The 26,026-nt window shown below is 40.8% G+C and overlaps 1 protein-coding gene and 1 non-coding gene across 16 annotated transcripts in view; one reads left to right on the forward strand and one right to left on the reverse strand.

Moving 5' to 3' along the window:
- Window positions 1–26,026, forward strand: part of SFT2D2 (SFT2 domain containing 2) — an 85,584-nt gene that overhangs the window by 25,893 nt on the left and 33,665 nt on the right. The window lies entirely within an intron of this gene.
- LOC123570838 (U6 spliceosomal RNA) lies at window positions 11,818–11,920 on the reverse strand. The gene has a single exon (XR_006695053.1). It is a non-coding gene; the product is annotated as a U6 spliceosomal RNA (small nuclear RNA).

A 26,026-nucleotide genomic window follows, 5' to 3' on the forward strand; every position in this document is an offset into this window, starting at 1 on the left:
AGACGGGGTTTCACCGGGTTAGCCAGGATGGTCTCGATCTCTTGACCTCGTGATCCGCCCGTCTCGGCCTCCCAAAGTGCTGAGATTACAGGCTTGAGCCACCGCGCCCGGCCAGCATATAAATTTTTAAGAATCAGTGTTTAAAGATACATGAAGCTATTTGCTAGATTTTTATTCTAGTTTTTTTTTTTTTAATTTAAAAATCTTAAGTTTTTTTTTAGTAAGCTTAAGATGTCCAGTAGTTTATTTGCAGACAGCATTTTTAAAAAGTGAATAGATGTTTAGCTGAAGTGAAATATAGATTTACGACTGTGTAACTCTTGGTAAGATATAACAAAACCTAGACATCTAAAGTTTTTGGAAATTTTTATTTTAAAAGTTTGTTGGGAGGTAAAATTGACTTTACCTTGGGTTAATAGTTTTATAGTTAAGAAGAAAGTCTGGCGAAGTTTACTTGATCTCAGTTCATTCAAGAATAGGGTATTTAGTTCCACTTTGGTTATTTTCACTTCTACCCTAAATTCATAGTCCCTGTTACTTAAGCTTTACCCTTGACTTACCAGTTTTTGTAGCAGCGAGATAAATGGGGAGTAGCAGTGCCTTTGTTAATGTAAATTGACAAAAAATTGTGTCATTTTCTAGCAGGAGTAGATAAGCTGATAATGGGCTTAGAAATGTACAAAATGATTTTCTGTAGACAGGATGATCTGTAACCATGAGTCCACTAGACAGGAGAAACTTTGCTGTTTAAAGTGAAAGGTTATTCAGGATTTGGAATAATTTGCTAAAAAAAGTAAAATTAAAGGTCAGTTCATAGCATTGTAGCAAATGATGGTACATATTCACAACAAAGTAATGTGACTACATTTAATAAATAGCCACAAACAACAAAAGGACAGCTGGTCCCTGATATGTACTGGCTACCTGGACATAATATCCTTGTGAAGCATCCTTAAAGAACAAATTGCAGCTGGTATTTGGGTGAATGTTGCTCTGTGCCTGTTGAATGTCCATGCTACAAGAAGTTATGAGCCTTGTTCTAGGTACAAATGAACCTTGTATTTGTTTAATCTCCTAAGGGAGAGCTATAGTTTACATTCAATTTTTTGGTCTTTCTGCTATGAAAGGTGTTTATTTTGCCTTTGTCAATGTGTTTGCAACCTTAAATAAGGAAAGGGAAAAAAATAGCCCTCTGAACTCTGATCTTTTGCTGCTTCTGTAAATTTTGATTATGAAGTTGGGAGTGAGGACATTCAAAAGCCCATGGTGAATTTATATGCCTTTAGAATATTGTGCCTGTTTTAAAATGTTTGAGCTTTTAAAACACTTTGTTGAAACATGAATCCTTTTTTGTAAATGTATAAATACTCATAACTAATTTTGAATGCTACTGATTGTGTAACTGAATTTTTGTATCCAAAAATAATTCTTTTCCTACCTTGAAAATCTATTTCATTTAATAAATACTGTTTTCTTGATGCTAACTTAACTTTAAAAGGAATGTTGCCAAGCTGTCTCTCCTCCCCCATCACAATTTTGCTTTTTTTCTTCAATAAATGATAGCATTATGATCTTTAATAAATCTAGTTTATTTTTTAATAACTTCATGAAGCCACATGAAGCCACATGAAGATTGTACAACTGTAAGAAAAAACCGTATCTTTAATTTGAATTCTCAGTGTGTAGCACACGTTATAGGCACTTAAAGATGTTTTTGGGGGCCTAACTTGACGTGTAGTCCTCTCTTTTAAATGACTTAGGGTTTCACATGAGTCTAGGAACAGTTTGGAAGGTTTTTAAAAGGTAAGAAATTTCCTTAAGTATTTATTTTGGGGAAAAAAAATATATATACATACATACATACAAATACTTATTATTTTTTCTTTTTTTTAGATGAAGTCTCACTCTGTTGCCCAGGCTGGAATGCAGTGGTGTGATCTTGGCTCACTGCAACCTCAGCCTCCCAAGTTCAAGTGATTCTCATGCCTCAGACTCTGAAGTAGCTGGGATTACAGTCGTGTACGACCACACCCAGCTACTTTTTGTATTTTTGGTAGAGACAGGGTTTTACTATGTTGGCCAGGCTGGTCTTGAACTCCCGACCTCAGGTGATCCACCCGCCTCAGCCTCCCAAAGTGCTGGGATTACAGGTGTGAGCCACTGTGCCCGGCCTATTTTGGCATATTCCTATACACCTAGCTGGTTTAGTTATTTTGTGTAAAGTAGGTTGTCTAATTAACATAAAGTTGTTCATGATGTTTTCCTATTTTAATATCTGTAAGATTTCTACTTATGTCCTTCCTTTTATTGCTAATGTTGGTAATTTGAGACTTCTCTTGCCTTGCTTAGCATAGGTAGAAGGTTGTCAGCTTTTCTTGCTCATCTTTTCAAAGGCAGCTTGGTTAAGATTTGAACACACAAAGGCAGATATGTGAATGGCCAACAAACATATCTAGTACATATTGAATTATATGAAGTTTAAAAAAATAGGTAAAGTAACTCTGGACTTTCAAGTTCTTAGGTGCCTTCATTGGTGGTAATGAAAAGCAAGGAAGTTATTTGCATGAGTTAGGATAGTCATTACTTCGGGAAAGACAGAATTGGGAGGGGACAGGAGAATGGGAGGATGCCTCTGGGTGCTGGTCATGGTCTTTCTTCAAAGACCATGTGGTAGTTTCATAGTATTTGATAAATCATTGTGCTGTATATGTATTTTTTTGTTTGTGTACTTTTCTATTGTGTTATGTTTTACAGTAAAATAACCAGTATTTGGTTTCACTGATTTTCAATGTTCATTGTCTGTTATTTGATTTTTTTCCTCTTTATTATTTTCTTTCTTTTCTTTTCTTTTTTTTTTTTTTGAGATGGAGTTTCACACTTGCTGCCCAGGCTGGAGTGCAGTGGCACGATCTCGGCTCAACCACAACCTCCGCCTCCGACGTTCAAGCGATTCTTCTGCTTCAGCCTCCTGAGCAGCTGGGATTACAGGCATGTGCCACCATGCCCAGCTAATTTTGTATTTTTTTAGTAGAGATGGGGTTTCTCCATATTGCTCGGGCTGGTCTTGAACTCCTGCCCTCAGGTGATCGGTCTGCCTCGGCCTCCCAAAGTGCGTGAGCCACGACACCCAGCCTATTTTCTTTCTTATACATACTTTGGGTTTAATTTGTTCTGTAGCTATTTACAGTAGAAGCCTAAACCATTGATTTTTATACCTTTTTTCTAATACAATTTAAGCTATACATTTCCTTTTCAGCACTGCAGTAGCTCCATCTTACAAATTTTGATATACTGTGTTTTCATTTTAATTCAGTTCAAAATATTTTCTTGTCTTCCTGTGATTTCTTTTTTGACTCATTGATTACTTACAAGCACGTTTACTTACAAGCATGTTTAACTTCTAAACATTTGGGGATTTTGCAGATCTCTTGATTTCTAATTTAATTTCATTATAGTCAGAATTTGTCTCAATCATTTTAATCCTTTTCAATCTATTGTGACTTATTTTATGGCCTACCATCTTAGTCTAAATAAATAAATAAACAAACTTGATGTGGTGGTGTGCTCCTGTAGTCCAGCTACTCAGGAGGCTGAGGTGGGAGACTCCCTTGAGCACAGGACTTTGAGGCTGTGGTGAGCTATGGTCATGCCATTGCACTTCAGCCTAGACAACAGAGCGAGACCTGTCTCTAGACAAGACAAATCCCTAGATCATCTAGGTTTTCTCCTATGTTATTATCCTGTAGGAGTTTTATAGTTTTTTACTTTACATTTAGCCCCTGTGATTCATTTTTTTTTTTTCATGTCTGGGTCTAGCCTTGTTTGTTAAAAAGATGATCTTTGTTCCATTGTATTTCCTTTGCTTCTTTGTCAAAGATCAGTTGATTATGTTTATGCGGGTCTGTTTCTGGGTTCTGAATTCTGTTCCTTTGATATGTTGGTCTGTTATTTCATCAGTAGCACACTACCTTAATTACTGGAGCTTCGTAGTCTTGAAGTAAGGTAGTGTCAGTTCTCCAACTTAGTTTTTTTCCTTTAATATTGTGTTGCCTATTCTAGGCCTTTTTGCCTCTCCATATAAACTTTAGAATTAGTTTTTAAAAATATTTATGCAAAATAACTTGCCAGGTTCTTGACTGGGATTGCAATGAATCTATAACTCATGTTGGGAAGAATTGATATGAAAATATTGAGGGTTTTTGTTTTGTTTTTTTCTGAGACTGGGTTTTACTCTATTTCCCAGGCTGGAGTGCAGTGGTGTGATCATGGCTCACTGCAGCCTTAATCCTGGACTCAAGTGATTCTCTGCCCCAGCTTACTGAGTAGCTGGGACAACAGGAGCACACCACTATGCCTGGTGAATTTTTAAAATTTTTGGAGAGACAGAGTCTCACTATGTTTCCCAGGCTGGTCTTGAACTCTTGGGCTCAAGTGATTCTCCTGCCTTGGCCTCCTAACGTTCTGGGATTACGGGTGTGAGCCTCATGACTGGCCAAGTATTAACTCTTCCTATTCATGAACATGGTATATCTCTCCATTTAGTTCTTTAATTTCTGTCATCAGAGCTTTTAAGGTTTCCTCATACAGATTTTGTACATATTTTGTTTGATTTATACCTAAGTATTTTATGTTTTGGGAGGCTAATATAAGTGGTATTGTGTTTTTAAATTCAAATTCCACTTTTTTATTGCTGGTATATAGGAAAACAATTGATTTTGTATATTAACCTTGTGTCCTGTAACCTTACTTGAATTGCTTACTGGTTCCAGGATTTTTTTGTTGATTCTTTTGGATTTTTGACATAGACTACCCTGTCATTTATGAACAGAGTTTTATTTCTTCCTTCCCAGTCTGTATCCCTTTTATTTCCTTTTCTTGTCTTAGTGCATTAGCTAGGACTTCCAGTATGATGACAAAAAGGAGTGGTGAGAGGGGACATCCTTGCCATTATGGTCTTAACCTTAAGTTTCTTAACCTTAAGTTTCTCACCATGAAGTATAATGTTAGCTATAGGTTTTTAATGGATATTCTTGATCAAATTGAGCAAGTGCCCCTCTATTCCTAGTTTCCTGAGAGTTTTTATCATGGGTGGGTATTGGACTTTGTCAAAGGCATTTTCTGCATCTATTGATAGGCTGGGTGCAGTGGCTCATATCTGTAATCTCAGCATTTTGGGAGGCCGAGGTGGGTGGATCACATGAGGCCAGGAGTTCAAGGCCAGCCTGGTCAACATGGCAAAACCCTGTCTCTACTAAAAATACAAAAAAAGTTAACTGGGTGTGGTGTCCCACACCTGTAATTCCAGCAATCTGAGAGGCTGAGGCACAATAATCACTTGAAACCGGGAGGCAGAGTTTGCAGTGAGCCAAGATTGTTTCAGTGCACTCCAGCCTGGTACAGAGTGAGACTGTCTAAAAAAACAAAAAACAAACAACAACAACAAAAAAGATATAGTGTTATTTTTCTTCTTTAACCTGTTCATGTGATAGATTATGTTAATTGATTTCTGAATGTTGAACCAGCCTTGCATACTTGGGATAAATCTTGTGGTTGTGATATATAATTCTTTTTTACATTCTTGGACTTAGTATGTTAATATTTTGCAAAGGATTTTTGTATCTATGTTCATGAGAGATATTGGTCTGTAGTTTTCTTTTCTTGCAGTGTCTTTGTTTGATTTTGGTATTAGGTAATGCTGGCCTCATAGGATAAATCAGGGCTCACAGAATAAATCCTGATTGTTTATTTTTACTTCTATCTTCTGAAAGAGAATTTAGAGAATTGGTATAATTTCTTCCTTAAATGGCTCACAGAATTCAACAGTGAACCCATTTAGGCCTGGAATTTTCTGTATTTTTAAGTTTATTAATTATTGTTTCAACTTCTTTAATAAATATAGATCTATTTAGATTGTCATTTCTTGTGTGAGTTTTGGCAGCTTTTATCTTTCAAGGAATTGATCAATTTCATTTAGGTTATCAGATTTGTGATCATAGAGTTGTTCATAGAATTCTTTTATTATCCTTTTAATGTCTGTGACATCTGTAGTGATGTCTCCTCTGTCATTTCTGATATTAGTAATTTGCCCTTCCCACCACCACCCTGGCTTTTTAGTTAGCCTGGCTAGAGGCTCATTGATTTTATTGATTTTTTTCAAAGAACCAGCTTTTGGTTTTGTTGATTTTCTTTATTGATTTCCTGTTTTCAGTTTCATTGATTTCTACTCTAATTGTTATTTCTTGTCTTCTGCTTACGTCAGGTTTAATTGCTTTTCTTTTTCTTGTTTTCCAAGGTGGAAGATTATTGATTTTGGAGCTTTCCTCTTTACTAATATGTGCATACAATGCTCTAAATTTCCCCAGGCACTACTTTTGCTGCATCCCACAAAATTTGATGAGCTGTATTTTCATTTTCATTTAATTCAAAATATTTTTAAATTTCTCTTGATTTTTTTGACCCATGTGTAATTTAGAAGTGTGTTGATTAATCTCCAAGTAATTTGAGATTTTCCAGCTATCTTTCTGTTATTGTTCAGGCCAAAATAATGGAGCTTTCCCCTTGTGTTTTCTTCTTTCAGTTGTACATTTCAGGTTTTATATTTAAGTCCTTTATCCATTCTGAGTTGATTTTTATATATGGTATAAGATAAGGATCCAATTTCATGATTTCTATTTTTAAAAAATTTGTTAAGGTGTTTTAAGAGCCCAGAATATGGTCTATGTTGGTGAGTATTTCACATGAACTTGAGAATAATGTGTATCCTGCTGTTGCTGGATGAATTAGTCTATAAATATCCATTATATTTAGTTGATTGATGGTGTTGTTGAATTCAAGTGTGTTCTTACTGAATTTCTGCCCGCTGGATCTGTCAATTTCTGATAGAAGGGCTTTGAAGTGTCTACTATAATAGTGGATTCTTCTATTTCTCTTTGCATTTCTATTAATTTTTGCCTCACACATTTTGATATTCTGTTGTTAGGCACATATACATTAACGATTGTTATGCCTTTTTGGAGATTGACCCCCTTAGCATTATGCTGTGTCCCATCTTTATCTGTGATACCTTTCCTTTCCCTGAAGCTTGCTCTGCCTGAAATTAATATAGCTTCTCTTGCTATCTTTTGATTAATGGTGGCATGGTATATCCTTCTTCAACTATTTTTTTTTTAAGTTTTATTTTTAGGCTGGGCACAGTGTCTCACACCTGTAATCCCAGCACTTTGGGAGGCAGAGGTGGGTGGATCACATGAGGTCAGGAGTTTGAGACCAGCCTGGCCAATGTGGTGAAACCCTGTTTTTACTAAAAAATTAGGTGGGCACAGTGGCACACACCTGTAGTCCCAGCTATTCTGGAGGCTGAGGTGGGAGGATCGCTTGAACCTGGGAGGCAGAGGTTGCGGTGAGTTGAGATTGCACCACCGCACTTCAGCCTGGGTGACAGAGAATCTGTCTCAAAAAAAAAAAGTTTTACTTTTAATTGACAATTATGTATGTTAATGGAGTATGGGGCACAATGTACTGTTTTGATATGTGTATTTACTGTGGAATGATTAGATCAAGCTAATTAACATATGTATCACATACTTTATGTTTTTTATACTGAGAACATTTAAAATCTATTCTTTTAGCAGTTTTGAAATATATAATACATTATTATTAACTATGGTCACCATACTGTGCAATAGATCTCAATTTGTTCTCCTATCTAACTGCAACTTTGTATTCTTTGGTCAGCATCTGTCATCCACTCTCCTGGTAACTATCTTTCTATTTTTTACTTCTGTAACTTTGACTATTTTAAATTGCACATATAAGTGAGATTGTGTAGTATTTGTCTTTCTGTGCATAGATTATTTCACACAGTCCAATATTTCACAATATTGTCCCAGTGACAGAATTTCCTTCTTTTTAAAGGCTGACTAGTATTCCATTGTGTATATATACCACATTTTCTCTGTTGATGGGCACCTAGCATGATACCATATCTTGGCTATGTGAACAGTGCTGCAGTGAGCATGGGAGTACAGATATCTCTTCAGTGTACTGATTTCAGTTCTTTCTAATATATACCCAGAAGTGGGGTTACTGGATCATATGGTATTCTAATTTTAGTTTTTTGAGGAACCTCCATACTGTTTTCCATAATGGCTGTACTAATTTACATTACAACAGTATACAAGTGGTCCTTTTTCTCCACATTCTTGCCAACACTTGTTATCTTTTGTCTTTTTGATGGCAGTCATTCTAACACATGTAAGATAATCTCTCATTGTGATTTTAATTTGCATTTCCTTGATTATTAGTGATGTTGAGCATTTTTAAATAAATCTGTTGGCTATTTGTATGTCTTCTTTTAAAAAATATCTATTCAAGTCCTTTGTCCATTTAAACATCAGGTTATTTGTTTTCTTGCTATTAAGTTGAGTTTCTTATATATTTGGGATATTAACCCCTTATCAGATGTGTGGTATACAGATATTTTCTCCTACTCCGTGAATTCTCTTCACTCTGTAAATGGTTTTCTTTGTTATGCAGAAGCTTGAGCTCTCTACATTTGTTCTTTTCCCACGTTTGTTCCTTCTCATCATTATTAGAGACTACATTGGGGATTTAGAGTGACATCTAATATACACTAGAAAATCAGTGCAGAATCATTTTGGGGTGTTGTTTCTGGTTAAAAAATCACATATTTGGGGGTCTGGCAAATAGTAGGCTGCCAGTGGCTTCCAAAAACCTAACCTTTCAGTCATGGAAAGGGATGAACTGTTGGCATGGAAGGGCATCTTAAAGGGCTCTCATGTCAGTGTATTGGAACTGACCCTGGAAACTAATGAAAGAGTAATCCTCCCTAAACCAACCCAAAGCTGGTAATCCCCAAGGCTGCATGTTGGTGATTAAAAAAGAAAGGTAGGAGCAGCTGTCTTTTTGTTCAGTTTAATTATGACCCAGTACCCGGGTGAGTGCTAATTTCCTGGTGGCACTGGAAGTGGGTGGGAAAAGGTGTTAGGTTTCTGCAGGCTGCAGGGACTAAATGTACAGACGTGGATTCTGCCTGGTGTATGTCTAGGGATCCAGCCACAGTTCAGGGGAGCTCAAGCTTGTGAGGTCAGGTTGCATGGCTTTTAATTTCTGCCCTTTAAATTGGAGACATGGGCTGCTGTGTGCCAGAGGACACAGCAGTACTATCAGGTGTCAGCTAGACTGCACACCTTAATTAATAGCTGTCTTGCCCCCCTCAACAACTAGCTACAGGGCAGCTGCTGAGCCTGTGAGACAGAACTTACGTTATTAAGCAGAAGAGAAACATTTAGCCCTCCTAATCATTTCAGCAGGGTTCCAGTCCAGAGGTCACAGCACTGGGCATCTCCTTTCCCCGGGTCCCCGTTCCCATTATTCAAGTTGGTATCCACGGGTGTGTTTATAGCCAGCCTGTGAACTACAGACTGTTGGTTGAAATTAATGCCCCTGCTCGTGGTGAACATGCAACATCATTCCTCCTGACTCTTCTTGTGTTCTCTGTCCTGGAGAATGGTCCTGCCATTTGCCCCGTTGTCCAAATGGATAGCTGAACAATCATCCTGGATACCGTCTCCGTTAATAGCCATATCCAGTAATGGCCATTTCCTATGGATTCTACCTTCTAAATAGCTCTCACATCTGCTATGCCCTTTCCTGCATTGCACCTGCCTGTTCCTTGCATGGTGCTGAGGTTTGAGGTATGATTGATCCGTCACCCAGGTATTGAGCATAGTAATTGATAGTTTTTCAACCTCTGCCCCGCGTCTTCCCTTCCTCCCTCCCCCTTTCATCTTCCACCTTTTGTTGTTTTCAAGTTTTACCACCACTATTGCTTTACAGGCATTTCACACTACTCTCTGTTTAGTTTTACTCTTGTTCTAAGCAACATTCTCCTTAAAGGCATAGGTTTCAAATTCTAGTTGCATTTCTCTGCTATAACTATTATAGTAACAAATGTTAGTTCATATGCCAACTAAAATTATTTCCTTGTGGAAATACGGAACATTCCAAGCCCTTAATCATTTCCTCTCTAGTCTGATATTCCACTGGCTGAACTTGCTGCTATTTGAATACTCAATGTGTTAATACCTCCTGAGCTTGTCATGGAATAGTCTTGTTTTCCTGGAATGTAGTTCCTCCCTGGCCGAAGGCAAATGCCTACTTCAAAACTGAGCTTATATGTTTCCTCCTCTGTGAAGGTGTCCCTGGTTCCTGCAGAGAATGGCAGGCTTTCTCTGTTCTATGCTTTCTTCCAAACTTCTGCTGCAGGAAACTTGTTGGTCTCCTCACTGTAAGCTCCCTGAGGTCCAATATGCCTGGCACAAAGTAAACACTCAGTGGGTGAATGAATGGGTGAAATGATGCCAGGAAAGTCACTCCTATCCTTGTTATCATGAGTCCCATCTCTAAAATCAGAGGATGTTTGGGAGATCTCAAAGATTTCTTTTCAGCTCTTTCTAGTATGTGAAGAAAAAGGTACAGCAAAATTAATTGCCTGCGGACACAGGATTATTTGTGGCAGAATCTAGAACCCTCATTCTTTTACTGTTTCCTGTGGACTTCAACATTTTAGACTCCTTCTGATAAGGTGGCCCACATGGGGAAGGTGGGCACCTGCAGGCCCCATGCTGAGGAGAAAGTCTCAGGTGAGTGGGGTTCCTGCCTGGGCTCCCGCGTGACCCTTCCACTTGCAAGCTGGAGCTCCCTGCGTAAGCAACTGAAAACGCATCTCAGACATTTGCATAAATAGCTAGACTTCTATAGGAATAAAACTCAGCTGTCTAACGTGAGACTCAGACATGCTTGTGCTGGGAGAAAAGCAGTTCTAGACCTCTTTGTGCCTGGCTATTTGATTCACTCATGCAGATCATTCTTGGGGCCTTCCCAAGTGAAGACTTCCCTCTGCTTCTCCTTCTGCTGCAATGCTTCATTCAAGCCACAATTTTAAGGTACTCATAGTTTTGCATGACATCTCAGTTCTTCCATCTCCATCCTAATATTAAATCACCAGGGCATAGCTTCTTCATAGTCTTCATAGATGGCATGTCAGTATTTTTTTAATTGCATTGATTTTTTGAGGGGAGATGTCTGTGTGTCTGGGTTTTTTTGATTGGACACTTTGTTGAAAGTGCAACATTCCCAGAATCTGAGAAGAAGCATGTAACATTTGACTGAAAACATAATAGTCTTATTATTTGTTATTGAAAAATGTTTTCTGATTTCTGAATGGGAAGTTATCTTTTAATGTTTTCACATTTGGACTATCTCAAATACAGCAAAGATGCATAATTGTTTTTTTCAGAGATAGAATCTTGCTTCATTGCTCAGGCTGGAGTATAGTGGTACAATCATAGCTCACTCTAACCTCCAACTACTGAGCGCAAGGGATCCTTTCCACTCAGCCTCTCAAGTAGCTGGGACTATAGGTATGCACCACTATAAATAGCTAATTTTTCTTTAATTTTTTGTAGAGACAAGGTCTCACTATGTTGCCCACACTGGTCTTGAATTCCTCAAGTGATGCTCCCGCCTTGGCCTTTCAAAGTGTTTAGATTACAGGGGTGAGCCACTGTGCCTGGCCCCAAAATATTTAAACATAAAAATGTTCTTGAAAAAAACTTTATGAAATATCAGTTTTCTCTTAAAAATGCCTCAATAAATATGATGCTTCCAAATGTTATTAATTTTTTTCTTAATATCAATTTTTGCCTCATTACACCTTGATAGATTAATAATAAACCAAGCAATAATAATAAAGGACCTACTCTGTGCCAGCTACTAGATCTTTTTTTTTTTTTTTTAAATATGGAGCACTTCATGAATTTGCATGTCATCCTTGTACAGGGACCACGCTAATCTTCTCTGTATCATTCCAGTTTTAGTAAATGTGCTGCCAAAGCACGCATAGCTGTTGGGTCTTACGGTTAAAAGTAATATGGGCTTATTATACTGTAGGTAAAACAATTTAGTGATTTAATCCTAAGATGCAGATATGAGTCTCTATTTTCAAATACTGAAGATATATTGTATAGCACATTGTCTAAGATTTAACTTTGCATTTCACGGAAGTACTGTGCTGCAAAGACACCTGAAGAGAGAAAAAAATGAGTGACTTGTTCTCTAAGAAGCTTGGCCAGGACCTACTTACAAAATATGCCAGGAACACAAATGTGAAGCTCTTAGAAAACAATTCAGAAAGCCGGTAACCCACTATAATAGAAAGCCAGAATATCATATCTGAGGAAGATGAGGCTTCCATGAAATGTTATAAGCTTTTGTTTGTTGAGACTTTGAGACAGGGTCTTGGTCTTTTGCCCAGGCTAGAATGCAGTTGTGTGATCATAGTTCACTATAGCCTCAAACTCCTGGGCTCAAGTGGTCCTCCTGCCTCAAGCTCCCAAGAAGCTAGAACTACAGGCACATGCCACCGTGCCCAGTTAATTTTTAATTTTTCTGTAGTGATGGGATCTTGCTATGTTGCCCAGGCTGATCTTGAACTCCAGGGCTCACATCCTCCCAAAGTGATAAGATTATAGGTGTGACCCACCATGCCTTGCCCACTTAAAAAAATATACACACACAAGAATTAGCCCCTCACTAATAAGTGAAATGGCAACAGTCATGTAGTACCATCTGTCAGGTTCCAACCTGAGCTGGGGTCTGAAGGGAATTTGTGGACAGGTGGAGGGTAATGGAAAGAACACTTGAGGGATCATACGCAGTTGGGACATGGCTTTATTCTCTCTGTTCCTACAGAGTCAGCAGTGCAGTTATATTACAGACGATAATGGCTTAAAGCCTCATATGAGCTCACACAAGCAGGTTACATCAAATGGCGACATAAATGTGATTACATATTGCACGGGGTTGTGCACCTATGCTCCAAACCTGCTGTGTCAGACTGTACCAGATGTCTACCTCAGCCTACTCCTGATTGCAGCACAGTAATCCACCCTGTAGGCCGAGGGAGTCCTTGTAGTGGGGAGACGTGCCCACAGGGTGGAACTTTGGACTCATAGGCCACAGCAGCAATATAAGGAGCAACAACTCACTACTAATATTCCTGCTATGCTGCCCATAATTATTAGGGTCCAGTATAGGCCAGAGCCTAAAGATGCTCACCATGTCTGTAGGGGGTCATCAGTAAGGCTGTCAACTGCCTTGATTTCCTGGGAAACTCTTGCAAAACTGCTGTTATGTTTTGTTCATTGTCAGGGATGAAGGCACAACATTGCGTTCCCAAAAGAGCACAGGTGCCACCTTGGGCAGCAGTTAATATGTTGAGGGCCACCCAGTTCTGCAGTACCACCTTCCTGGTTTGATCAGCCTCATCTGTCAATAGAAGGAGGGCAACTTGGGTGTAATTCAAGGCTCAAGCAGTGTGCTCTGCAAGGGCGGTAACTTGCGTTTCTACAGGTGACACCTGCTTCAGGGATGGTTAATGCTAAGGGGCAGAGCCACCAGGGGGTTTGTCGCACTCACAAAAACTGGGAACGTAGTGCCTCCCAGTTATTTGGGCATCTAGGTAATGTGGGAATAACAGCGGCAGGCACGTAAGGTTCCCCCTAGGTACAGCAGCCAGTCCATTTCACTGGCAAAGATGACCATCCTGTGTCTTCAGAGGTCTATAAATTTCCAGGGGGGCACTAAGTCCACTGGGGCCCAGCGTTGATGAGGCCGCCTATTCCACTGCACCTTTGGTGTGGTGACATATGTTATATTTGTGCAGGCTATGGCAGGTAGCCGCCCCATGGTGGCCTTGCCCCAGTGCTGCTCTATACATTGTGGTACCTGTGGTAGGGGCACCACATGTTCTCCCACTAACCAGCCCCATCCATCATAGTCGCTATGGGTCAGCCAGGGGGCAGGCATGCTATGGGTTTTGTGGGATCCTCTATCCAAAGCTTGTCATGTTGCATTCCAAATGGCCATGGGACCCCAAATGTCTAACCATGTCCAGTTTTCCATAGAAGCTAGATGTATGTGCCAGGGCAAGCCATCCACAGCTGCTGCTGGAAGAGCGGTGCAGATTCAGCAGTTGGAAACACTGGTCACCTCAGTGTAGGTGTGGGCCCAGTCCACAATGCCGTTGGAGCATGTCCACCTATGGTCAAAACGATAAAGCAGGCACAGTTACTAACCAGGGTAAATCACACCCCTCGGGCAAAATACAGGCCAACCTTTCATTCCTGGATAACAATGCAGCCACCAAGGGCTTCTGCCCTAGGCAATGGCACCACACCTTCTCAGCTCCCCATGGTTCCTTTGGGTCCTGTATCTGTGCCAAAGTCACTGGGGAGCTCATAATAGGTCACACAGATAATACATATGGACCCCAGAGGAGGATTCCTTCCCTGGCCATTCCTCTATGAACGGTCAATCACGGAGGGCATATATTAAATACCTAAGGAGTGACATGTAAATCATACTGTAGGCCCTCCTCCCAGGGGCTGCAATAGCTAACCATTGGCAATGTGGGGCTTGGAGGGTCCATGGCCAAAGCCAGATTCTTTGTTCCCCTGACTTTAGGGGTGCTGGGGCAGGCAACAACAGGTTACTCTTTGTCCCCATACCTGGTCGGAGGAGGTCATCCCTGGTGTGTATCTGTAACTGGATGGGGGCAGTGGCCCGGTGTAGCAGTGCCTCCACCAGGGCCAGGCCAGCTTTCCGTGGCGGTTCATTCAAGGTTTGGAGCACTAGGTCCAACCATGAACTCCAGCCCCACAAAGATGGGGGAGTAACATGCAAGGATAACCCATTTTTCAGGAGTCCATTATATCATTCAGTCATACCAGCAGCTTGTGGAACATGGGACCTCCACTTTATGTCCATCTGTTGTGCCCTGTTGTACCTGCTGTCCAGTAAAATGTGTTCCCCTATCACTTTCAATGATCAGGGGACAACCATATAGGGCACCGAAGTGTTGCAGGGCCTGAATGGTGTGGTGTTGGTCAGCCGTCCTGCAAGGGTAGGCAAATAACAGACTGGTGGCCATGTCTACAGCCGTCAGAACATGTGCATGCCCCTGTGACCTTGGAAGTGGCCCAATGTAGTCTATTTGCCATCTAGCCAAGGGCATCCACCCTACCGTCACTTGTTGTGTAACCCTGGGCAGCTGCCTCTGTCTGGTGTATGTCTGTGCGCATGCTGGGCGCTTCTGGTGGGCCTCTCAGATATCCTATGTGGGCAAGGATAGACCCCAGCACTTACTGACCTGTTGCATTAGTTTACCCTCCGCATGGCCCAATTTTCAGTGCAGCCATAGGGTTATATCTTGTGTAAGTGCTGACTCCAACCACTGGATCTTAGCCAAGGTATCTACCTCATCATTGCTGGGGACAGCAAAAAGCACACGTCCTGACACATGATAAATAGTTACATCCTTTTGGTGGCCCATTTCCCATAGGTTTTGACACATGGCCTGGCCCCAAATGGGCAGGTGGCCAACTAGCCAATTCTGTAACTTCTAGGTAGTTAACCACAAGGTCAGGCCTCGATATGCTGCCCAGCTATCAGTGCAGATTACCACAGGTGTCTCCTCCTTGGTGATCACCATCCACACTGCCCTTAGTTCCGTCCACTGACTACTTTGTCTGCACCCAGTATCAAACCATGTGGTTTCAGTACTAGGCTGGACCCAACCGTATACCACGCCCCATCAGGAATGGGGGGGGGGTGCCCTTCTTTAAACAGTAATGGCTTAGGGTTTAAGAGTGCCTCAGGCTGACCCATAACCATATCTTACATCGGAACTGCAGGTCCCAAGAGTTCTTGTAATTCTGCTGCTAAGGGGCTTGTACTCGGTGTGCTCTGCCATTCTAGGTAGACGCCCCACGTTGCTAAGGTGGATGTCTGTGCTGTCCCAGTCCGGGGGGTGGTTACCCATGAATGTACCCACCCTGCTATTGGGTAAGTCGGCCACACGACGACTGTAGCCTGTCCCATCACACTCTCACAAGCCTGAAGGGCAGCATATGCAGCTGCTAATTGCTTCTCTATTGAGAGATACCAGAGATCAGCTCCCTTCCAAAGTTGGGACCAAAAGCCTACCCGTGTTCTAAAGTGCTCCACGTGCTGCCATAGGCCCCAGCCAAAACCATCTGCGGTCACATGCACATCGAGTTCAAATGAGCACCCTGGGTTAATTACTCATAGGGCCTGTGCTTGCTGTATGGCCCACTTGGCTGCCAGAAAAACCATTTCAGCATCATTGTCCCAATACCAGGTAGCTCCCTTTTTTTTGTCAACTAATACAATGGTTTTATCATCTGAGCTCAATGGGGCAGGAATACCCGCCAATATCCTCAGAGGCCCACAAAAGTCTGTAGCTGCTTCATCATTGTGGGGCGGGGATATGCCTGAATTTTATCAGTGGCCTCTGGGATGTCCTTCTTCTTACCTCACCAGATAACTCCCAATAATTTGGTAGACCCTTGGACCTTGGATTGGTTAATGGCCCAACTGCATGCTGCCAAATGTTATTGCAAGAGGGGTGCCGCTGCTTCTAAATCTGCAAGAGAATCAGAGGTTAACATAATATCATCAATATCATGGAATAGGTGGACCTCCTTTGGACATTTCTAGGTGGTTAAATCCGTGGCCATGAGACAATGACATAGGCTGGGGCTAGGCACAAAGTCCTGCCTCAACACTGTGAAAGTCCCTTGTTACCCTTCCCATGTGAAAGCAAACTGTTCCTGGCTCTCTGGAGCAATGTCATTTGAGAAGAATGCACTGGCAAGTCTACCACATAGGGGTACTGTCCCAATTCCGTTGTCAAGCGGCCCATCAAATCAGTGATAGACAGTACAGCCGGATGTAAAGGGAGTGTTACTTTATTTAATTCTCAATAATCCACCATCATCGGCCAGGTTCCATCAGGCTTTCTGACTGGTCATACCAGTGCATTGTAGGGGCTGTGGGTGCCATGCACTATCTGCACCTCCTCTAACTTCTTAGTGGTCTCTGTTATCTCCGTATGCTCACCTGGAAAGCGGTATTGACAGGTGGAAGTAACTTGTCAGGGTTATGGCAGGACCTGGGGCTGGTGATGCGTATGTCCGCACAGTACCAGCTTAACCACATGTACTCGGAGTCTGAATTCTCTGACTGTGGTTTGTAAAGCCAAGCCATGTAAAATATCCACCCCCAGAATGTATTCAGGTGTGGGAGAGACATACGCAATTATGAGTGGGGAGCCAAGCGGCCGATGCCAATGTGCAAAGATATAGGTTTCACTTTCACTGACCGGCCTCCATAGCCATCTGTATATGCAACCTTGCCCGGAAATTTATTCCGGTTCCCATAGATGAGGCTACAATCTGCACTGGTGTCTACCAGCGCCATCACCCACCGTGCATTGGTGGGGGACCAGTGGATTGGCTGTTTCACGTGTGGCCTTTGGTTGTCTGGTGTCCCCCCAAGCCAGGCACCTCAGTCAGTTTCCTAATCAAACATAAATGCTCTATACCTCCGCCGGTCTGCAAGTAGTCCTTGAGCTGGAGCCTTGGGTGGGACTGGGTCCAGCAGCATCGTTCTTCTTCATCTTGGGCATTCTCTGGAATTGCTGCTCTGGGGACAGTTGCCTCCACAAAGTTAACAGCACTTCATTGGGTTGCCTATCAATTTTCTCTCGGTCAACCCCAGCCAAATCAAATCAATTCACATCTGCATGTGGGTCACGCTTTGGGGCCCCATTTTGTCCCATGAAGTGGCCCCCTGTGGAATGGGTACCTTCTCCTTCTTTGTGGCACAGACTCCCTGGTCCCACTGATGGCCCTCTGCTTCCCTATGGACCACCATGGTGGTAGTCACCTCGTGTGTGTAGTGCCCCACATACGGAGTGAGGACAATGGCCTGGGAGCCGAAGGCACTTGGGGGTGCAGAACCTAACACAGGGTCCCTCTTGTGGGAGGTAAAGTATTCATCATCTGGCCCTCGGGTATTCAGATTGAACATAGCCTGCCGCATACCCATCTCCTGAATTACTTGCACCAAATCTGTATACAACTGCTATTTACTCATAGTTTCTGATGTTTCTCTGGCATTGTTCCATACCATTTGTAGGGCTACCATCAGCTATTTAACTAGAGTGTGGTCTCCTTGCCCTGTGCTAACTGCCTGCTCACCTGCAATCACCGACAGAGGGAGAGATGGGTCATAATGGAGGTCTACTTTTCCATTTCAGAGGTGGAGCAGATGATACTGTTGGCTACCTCATCCCAAAGGTGAAGCGTCCAGGAGGGTAGGGGTTCCCCAAGCACTGCCAAAGCTGTTTACCTAATTCCTGCAACTCATTTGGGGTATAAGCACTGCATGATGTGTACTCCGTCATAGTAGGGGGTCCCTGTGCCCGTCCCTGGGGCTCCAACAGCTGTTCATGTTCTATTTTCTGATAGACAACTAGGCAAGCCCGAAACAGGGGTTCTTCCTCCTAGGTATCAGAATGATCGAGGGTCTCTGGTTGGGATGGTGGGCCCAGGCCCACACTAATGGCAGCTCCTAATTCTCATTCCAAGCTGTATATCCGGGCCTCCTGGCACTCTGCTTGTGCGTGGAGGTTCCTTACCTGTGCTGCATCCCGCAGGGACTGAGCGTGCACTTCCCATAGCACAGTCAAAAACGCCCATCCAACTCTGCTGGCTAAAGCACGCTCCTTCTCGGTGCTCTGCCCTTCCAGGTGCTTCAGCCCCTTCTCCATGCTCGGGGGGACCTGTCCACCGCCATTCCACTGGGGCCCATCCTAGCAGCACCGGGTGCCATAACTCATGCTGGGGCCTCATGGCCTACCCGGGATCATCGGGGCCAAGGGCTCACTCACCTTGGGATCCTGCTGACTACGCCAATTGTCAGGTTCCAACCCCAGCTGAGGTCCAAGGGGAGTTGGTGGACTGGTGGCGGGTATCTGAAAGAATACTCAAGGAACCATAGGCAATTGGGACATGACTTTATTCTCTGCTCTCCTACAGAGTCAGCAGTGTAGTTATACCACTCACAGACAATCATGGCTCAAAGCCAGGTATGATCTCACACAAACTAGTTACATCAAATGGCTACATACATGTGATTATATAATGCACAGGATTGTGTGCCTGCACTCCAAACCCACTGTGTTATGCTGTGCTGGATGTCTACCTCAGCCTACTCCTGACTGAAGCACAGCCATTTTCCTTACACCGTCAATACATATCAGAGGGAATGCTAGATTGTTAGAGTTGGGAAATACCTTAGACATTATTTAGTCCAGAGATTTGGAAACATTTTAAAAAACTTTTATATCTAATTTAAAAAATATGAAAACACTTTCTCACTTATTTTTTCTTTATAACAAAACCTTCATGGCAGCCCAATGTATAACAGGTAGAAAAGAATTTTTAAGGTTAAAGGAAGTAGAGTGGGGTGGAGGAGCTCCACCTGCTAGTTTTCTGTTCACCCAGCCTGACAAGGGAATTGAGATCACTTGTGAGATAGTCTTTCTTGCTAATTCCCTAAAAGTGACATGATTTCTACACCTTGGTACTCTGTGCTCAGATGGAGATTAATTGGGGATGGGAGTCATTCCTTTTTTGTTTTTTTTGAGATGGAGTCTTGCTCTGCCACCCAGAATGGAGTGCAGTGGCATGATCTTGGCTCACTGCAACCTCTACTTCCTGGGTTAAAGCTATTCTCCCTCAACCTCCCGAGTAGCTGGGATTACAGGTGCCTGCCACGACACCGGGCTAATTTTTTTTTTTTTTTTGCATTTTTAGTAGAGACGGGGTTTTACCATGTTGGCCAGGCTGATTTTGAACTCCTGACCTCAAGTGATCCACCCACCTTGGCCTCCCAAAGTGCTAGGATTACAGGCGTGAGCCACTGTGCATGGCTGAATCATTCCTTTTCTAACTCTTCTCCTGGTTCATTGAATATTGGACAAGTCCTTTTTTCCTTTCTTACCTGTTTTTTTTCATCTATATTATGGAGACAATTAGAATCTCCTGATTTTCTCATTTTGTCACTGAATGAATGAATTCCTGGAAATAGAAGGGTTTAAATGAAGTCTGTTTGGACTCCCTGGGCTTAAATACTTGCCTTAGTAGTCATTGTCTATATACTTGTGGTCAAGTTACTTAACCACTGTGACCTTCAAGTTTCTCACCTACAAAATGGGTGTAATTATACCACTTACCTTATAAGATTGTTATAAATGAGATGTGAATATGATTAGCATGTTTTATTATTGTCAACACTACTTCTAAAAATACAGTGTAAGAAAACAATCATGGATGTTCCTAAATATTTATTATATGGAATTTTAATTGTTTAAAACTATAAAAAAAATAGTAAATACATGTGAATATTAGATTGGTTAAAAAAATGGCTCATTTATAAGATGGGATAATTTGCAAATGTCAAAATAGTGTAGAAAATTATTTGGTGACATGGGAAATATTCTTTGTATATTGTTAAATTTAAAAAATTAGATTATAAAATCTTGTTAGTGTTTTATTTACTCATAGGGCTAAAAGGCAGTCATTTTCTTCACTTTAAAAACTTGTTTTAAAATATTTTATTTTTAGGCTGGGTGCAGTGGCTTACGCCTGTAATCCCAGCACTTTGGGAGGCCGAGGCAGGTGGATCACTTGAGGAGAGGATTTGGAGACCAGCCTGGCCAACATGGTGAAACCCTATTTCCACGAAAAATACAAAAATTAGCCAGGGATTGTGATGAGCACCTGTAATCCCAACTACTTGAGAGGCTGAGGCAGGAGAATCGCTTGAACCTGGGAAGTGGAGGTTGCTATGAGTCAAGATCATGCCACTGCACTGCAGCCTGGGTGACAGAGTAAGACTCTGTCTCAAAAAAAAAAAAAAAAAAAAAAAAATTAATGTTATGGCTACCTAGTAGGTATATATATTTATGTGGCACATGAGATATTTTGATATGGGCATATAACGCATAGAAATCAAAGCAGGATAAATGGGATATCCATCACCTCAATCAAGCATTTGTCATTTCTCTGTGGTTATAAACATTTCAATTATACTCCTTTAGTTATTTAAAAATCTACAATAAATTATTATTGACTGTAGTGAACAATACAACTAGATTTTATTCATTCTGTCTAATTATATTTTTGTAACCATTAACCATCTCTACTTCCTACTACTCTCCCACTACGCTTCCCAGCCTTTGGTAACCAGCATTCTACTCTCTAAGTTCAATTGTTTTAATTTTTAGCTCTCATACATTAGTGAGAACATGCAAAATTTCTCTTTCTGTGCCTGGCTTAGTTCACTTAACATAATGACCTCCAGTTCCATTCATGTTGTTGCAGATGACAGGGTTTTATTATTTTTATTTTTTTTGTGGCTGAATAGTACTCCATTGTGTGTATGTACCAGATTTTCTTTATCCATTTGTCTGTTAATGGACACTTAGGTTGCTTCCAAATCTTGGCTATTGTGAAGAGTGCTGCAGTAAACATGGGAGTGCAGGTATGTCTTAAAAAAACTGATTTCTTTTCTTTGGGGGTACATACCTAGAAGTGGGATTGCTGGATCATATGGTAATTCTATTTTTAGTTTTTTGAGGAACCTCCATACTGTTCTCCACAGTGGTTGCACTAATTTATATTCACACCAACAGCGTGTACGGGTTCCCTTTTTTCCGCATCCTCACCAGCATTTGCTATTGCCTGTATTTTGGATAAAAGCCATTTTAACTGTGGTGAGATGATATCTCATGTAGTTTTCATTTTCATTTCTCTGATCATCAGTGGTGTGCTTAACACTTTTCATTTGCCATTTATATGTCTTCTTTTGAGAAATGTCTATTCAGATCTTTTGCCTATTTTAAAATCAGATAATTAGTTTTTTTTTTTTCCAATTGAGTTTTTTGAGCTCCTGATATATTCTGGCTATTCATCCCTTAATAATTCTGGTTTGCAGATATTTTCTCCTATTCTGTGGGTTGTCACTTCACTTTGTGGATTATTTCCTTTGCTCTGCAGAAGGTTTTTATTAATAACTTGATGTGATCTCATTTGTCTATTTTTGCTTTGGTTGTCTGTGGTTTTGTGGTATTACTTAAGAAATCAAGAAATCTTTGCTTTCCTTTTTTTTTTTGAGATGAAGTCTCGCTCTGCCACCCAGAATGGAGTTGCAGTGGCATGATCTCGACTCACTGCAGCTTCTGACTTCTGGATTCAAGCTATTCTCCTCCCTCAACCTCCCGAGTAGCTGGGATTACAGGTGCCTGCCATGATGCCAGGCTAAATTTTTTTTGTATTTTTAGTAGAGACGGGGTTTTAACATGTTGGCCAGGCTGGTTTTGAACTCCTGACCTCAAGTGATCCACCCACCTTGGCCTCCCAAAGTGCTAGGATTACAGGCGTGAGCCACCACGTATGGCTGAGTCCTTCCTTTTCTAATTCAATGTCCTGGAGAGCTTCCCCCATGTTTTCTGTTAGTATTAATAGTTTCATAGTTTGAGGTCTTAGATTTAAGTCTTTAATCCCTTTTGATTTGATTTTTGTATATGGTGAGAGAGAGGGATTTAGTTTCATTCTTCTGCATAAGGATATTCAGTTTTCTTAGCATTATTTATTTATTTATCATAACGTTCTTTTCTGTTGATCCCAAATTTTTATTTTATTTTTTAATTTTTTTTCCTTCCAACTTTTAGGCTCAAGGGGTACATGTGCAGGTTTGTTATGTGGGTAAATTGCATGTTTCAGGGGTTGGTGTACAGCTAATTTTGTCACCTAGATAATTAGCATAATACCTGATAGTAGTTTGTCAGCCCCACCCTCTTCCCACCCTCCAGCCTCAAGCAGGCCCCAGTGTATATTGATCTCTTCTTTGCATCTGTGTGTACTCAGTGTTTAGCTCCCTCTTATAAGTGAGAACATGCAGAATCTGATTTTCTGTTCTGTGTTAATTGACTTAGGATAATGACCATCTATGTTGCTGCAAAAGACATGATCTCATTGTTTCTTATGGCTGTATAGTATTCCAAGGTGTCTATGTACCACATTTTCTTTATCCAGTCCACCACTGGTGGGAATCCGGGTTGATTCCATGTCTTTGCTATTGTGAATAGTGCTGTGATGAACATTCGTGTGCATGTGTCTTTATGGAGAATGGTTTATATTTCTTTTGGTATACACACAGTAATGAAGTTGCTGGGTCTAATGGTAGTTCTATTTTAAGTTCTTTGAGAAATCTCTAGACTGCTTTCCACAGTGGCTACACTAATTTACAAAATTCCCACCAGCAGTGTATAAGCATTCTCTTTGGTCTACAAACTCACTAGCATCTGTTACTTTTTGACTTTTTAGTCATAGCCATTCAGACTGGTGTGAAATTGTATCTAATTGTGGTTTTGATTTGCATTTCTCTAATGATTAGTGATATTGAGCATTTTTTCATATGCTTGTTGGCTGCTTGTATGTCTTCTTTTGAGAAGTGTCTGTTCATGTCCTTTGCCCATTTTTTAATAAAGTTTTCTTTTTGCTTGTTGATTTATTTAAGTTCTTTATAGATGCTGGATATTAGACCTTTGTCAGAAGCATAGTTTGCAAATTATTTTTTCCCATTCTGTAGGTTGCCTGTTTACTCTATTGATAGTTTCTTTGCTGTGTAGAAGCTCTTAAGTTTAATTAGGTCCTACTTTTAATCTTTTTTGTTGTTGTTGTTGTTCTTTTTTTGAGACAGGGTCATGCTATGTCACCCACGCTGGAGTGCAGTGTCATGACCTTGACTCACTACAACCTCCACCTCCCAGGCTCAAGCAGTCCTCTCACCTGAGCCTCCTGAGCAGCTGGGACTACAGACATGTACCACCATGCCCAGCTGATTTTTGTATTCTTTGTAGAGATAGGGTTTTACCATGTTGGCCAGGCTGGTCTCGAATTCCTGGGCTCAAATGATCCACCTGCCTTGGCCTCTTAAAGTTGTGGGATTACAGGTGTGAGCCACTGCACCTGGTCAAGTTTTGTTTTTGTTGCAATTGCTTTTGAAATCTTCATCATGAAGTCTTTGACAGGGCCAATGTCCAGAATGATATTTCCTAGGTTTTCTTCTAGGGTTTTTATAGTTTTAGGTTTTACATTTAAGTCTTTAATCCAACTTGAGTTGAATTTTATATTTGGTGATAAATAGTGGTCCAGTTTCAATCTTCTGCATACTGAGAAGATTGAGATAACTAGCCAGTTATCTCAGTACCATTTATTGAAGAGGGAGTCCTTTCTTCACTGCTTGCTGTTGTCAGCTGTGTTGAAGATCAGATAGTTGTAGGCATATGGTTTATTTTTTTGGGTTCTCTAACCTGTACCAGTGATCTCTGTGTTGACTTTTGTACCAATACCATGCTGTTGTAGTTACTGTTGTAGTCTTGTAGTATAGTTTGAAGTTAAGTGGTATGATGCCTAAAGCTTAGTTCTTTTTGCTTAGGATTGCTTTGGCTATTTGGGCTCCTTTTTGGTCCCAGATGAATTTTAAAATGATATTTTCAAAATCTGTGAAAAATGAGGGTAGTTTTATAGGAATAGCATTGAATCTGTAAATTGCTTTGGGCAGTATGGCCATTTTAACAATACTGATTCTTCTTATTCGTGAGCATAGACTGTTTTTCCATTTGCTTGGATTCATCTTTGATTTTTTCTTTTTTTTTTTTAGCAATGTTTTGTAATTCTTGTTGTGATCATTCACATCCCTGGTTAGCCATATTCCTAGGTGTTTTAGTCTTTTTTTTTTTTGTGGCTATCGTGAATGGTATTGCATTCATAATTTGGCTGTCAACTTGGATGTTGTTGGTGTATAGAAATGCTAATGACTTTTGTATATCAATTTTGTGTCCTGAAACTTTGCTGAATTTGTTTATCATATCTAGGAGCCTTTGGGCAGAGACTGTGGAGTTTTGTAGGTATAGAATCATATCGTCTGCAAAGAAGGATTGTTTGACTTCCTCTCTTCCTATTTGGATATCTTTTATTTTTCTTTCGCCTGATTACCCCAGCTAAACTTCCAGTACTGTGCTGAATAGGAGTGGTGAGAGTGGGCATCCTTGTCTTGTTCTGGTTCTCAACGGAAATGCTTTCAGCTTTTGCCCAACAGTATGATGTTGGCTGTGGGTTTGTCATAGATGGCTATTATTTTGAGATGTGTTCCTTTTTGATACCTAGTTTGTTGAGGATTTTTAACATGAAAGGAGGTCGAATTTATTCAAGAGCCTTTTCTGCATCTGTTGAGATGATCATGCGGTTTTTGTTTTTAGTTCTGTTTATTTGATGAATCACATTTATTGATTTATGTATGTTGAACCAACCTTGCATCCCAGGAATAAAGCTTTCTTGATTGTGGTGAATTGGATTTGGTTTGCTAGTATTTTGTTAAGGATATTTGCATGTATGTTCATCAGGGATATTGGCCTGAAGATTCTTTTTTCTGCCAAGTTTTGGTATCAGAATGATGCTGGCCTCATAGAATGAGTTAGGGAGGAGTTCCTCCTCTATTTTTTGAAATAGTTTCGGTAGGATTGGTACCAGCTCTTTATATGTCTGGTAGAAATCAGCTGTAAATCCATGTGGCCCAGGGCTTTTTCTGGTTGGTAAATTTTTTTATTAATTCAACTTTGAAACTTGTTATTGATCTATTCAGGCTTTCAATTTCTTCCTGGTTCAATCTTGGGAGGTTGTATGTTTTCAGGAATTCATTCATTTCTTTTAGGTTTTCCAGTTTGTGTCAGCACCATCTATTGAAGAGATTGTCCTTTCTCCAATGTATGTTCTTGGCACCTCTGTCGAAAATGAATTAACTGTAGGATTTATTTCTGGGTTCTCTATTCTGTTCCATTGGTCTATGTGTCTGTTTTTATGCCAGTGCCATGCTGTTTTGGTTACTATATCACTTTAGTATAATTTGAAGTCAGGTAATATGATTCCTTCAGTTTTTTTCTTTCTGCTCAGGATGGCTTTGGCTATTCTGCATCTTTCATGGTTCCATATAAATTTTTAGGATTTTTTTC

This window comes from Macaca fascicularis, chromosome 1 (assembly GCF_037993035.2).
Source record: "Macaca fascicularis isolate 582-1 chromosome 1, T2T-MFA8v1.1".
NCBI classification, from domain to species: Eukaryota; Metazoa; Chordata; class Mammalia; order Primates; family Cercopithecidae; genus Macaca; species Macaca fascicularis.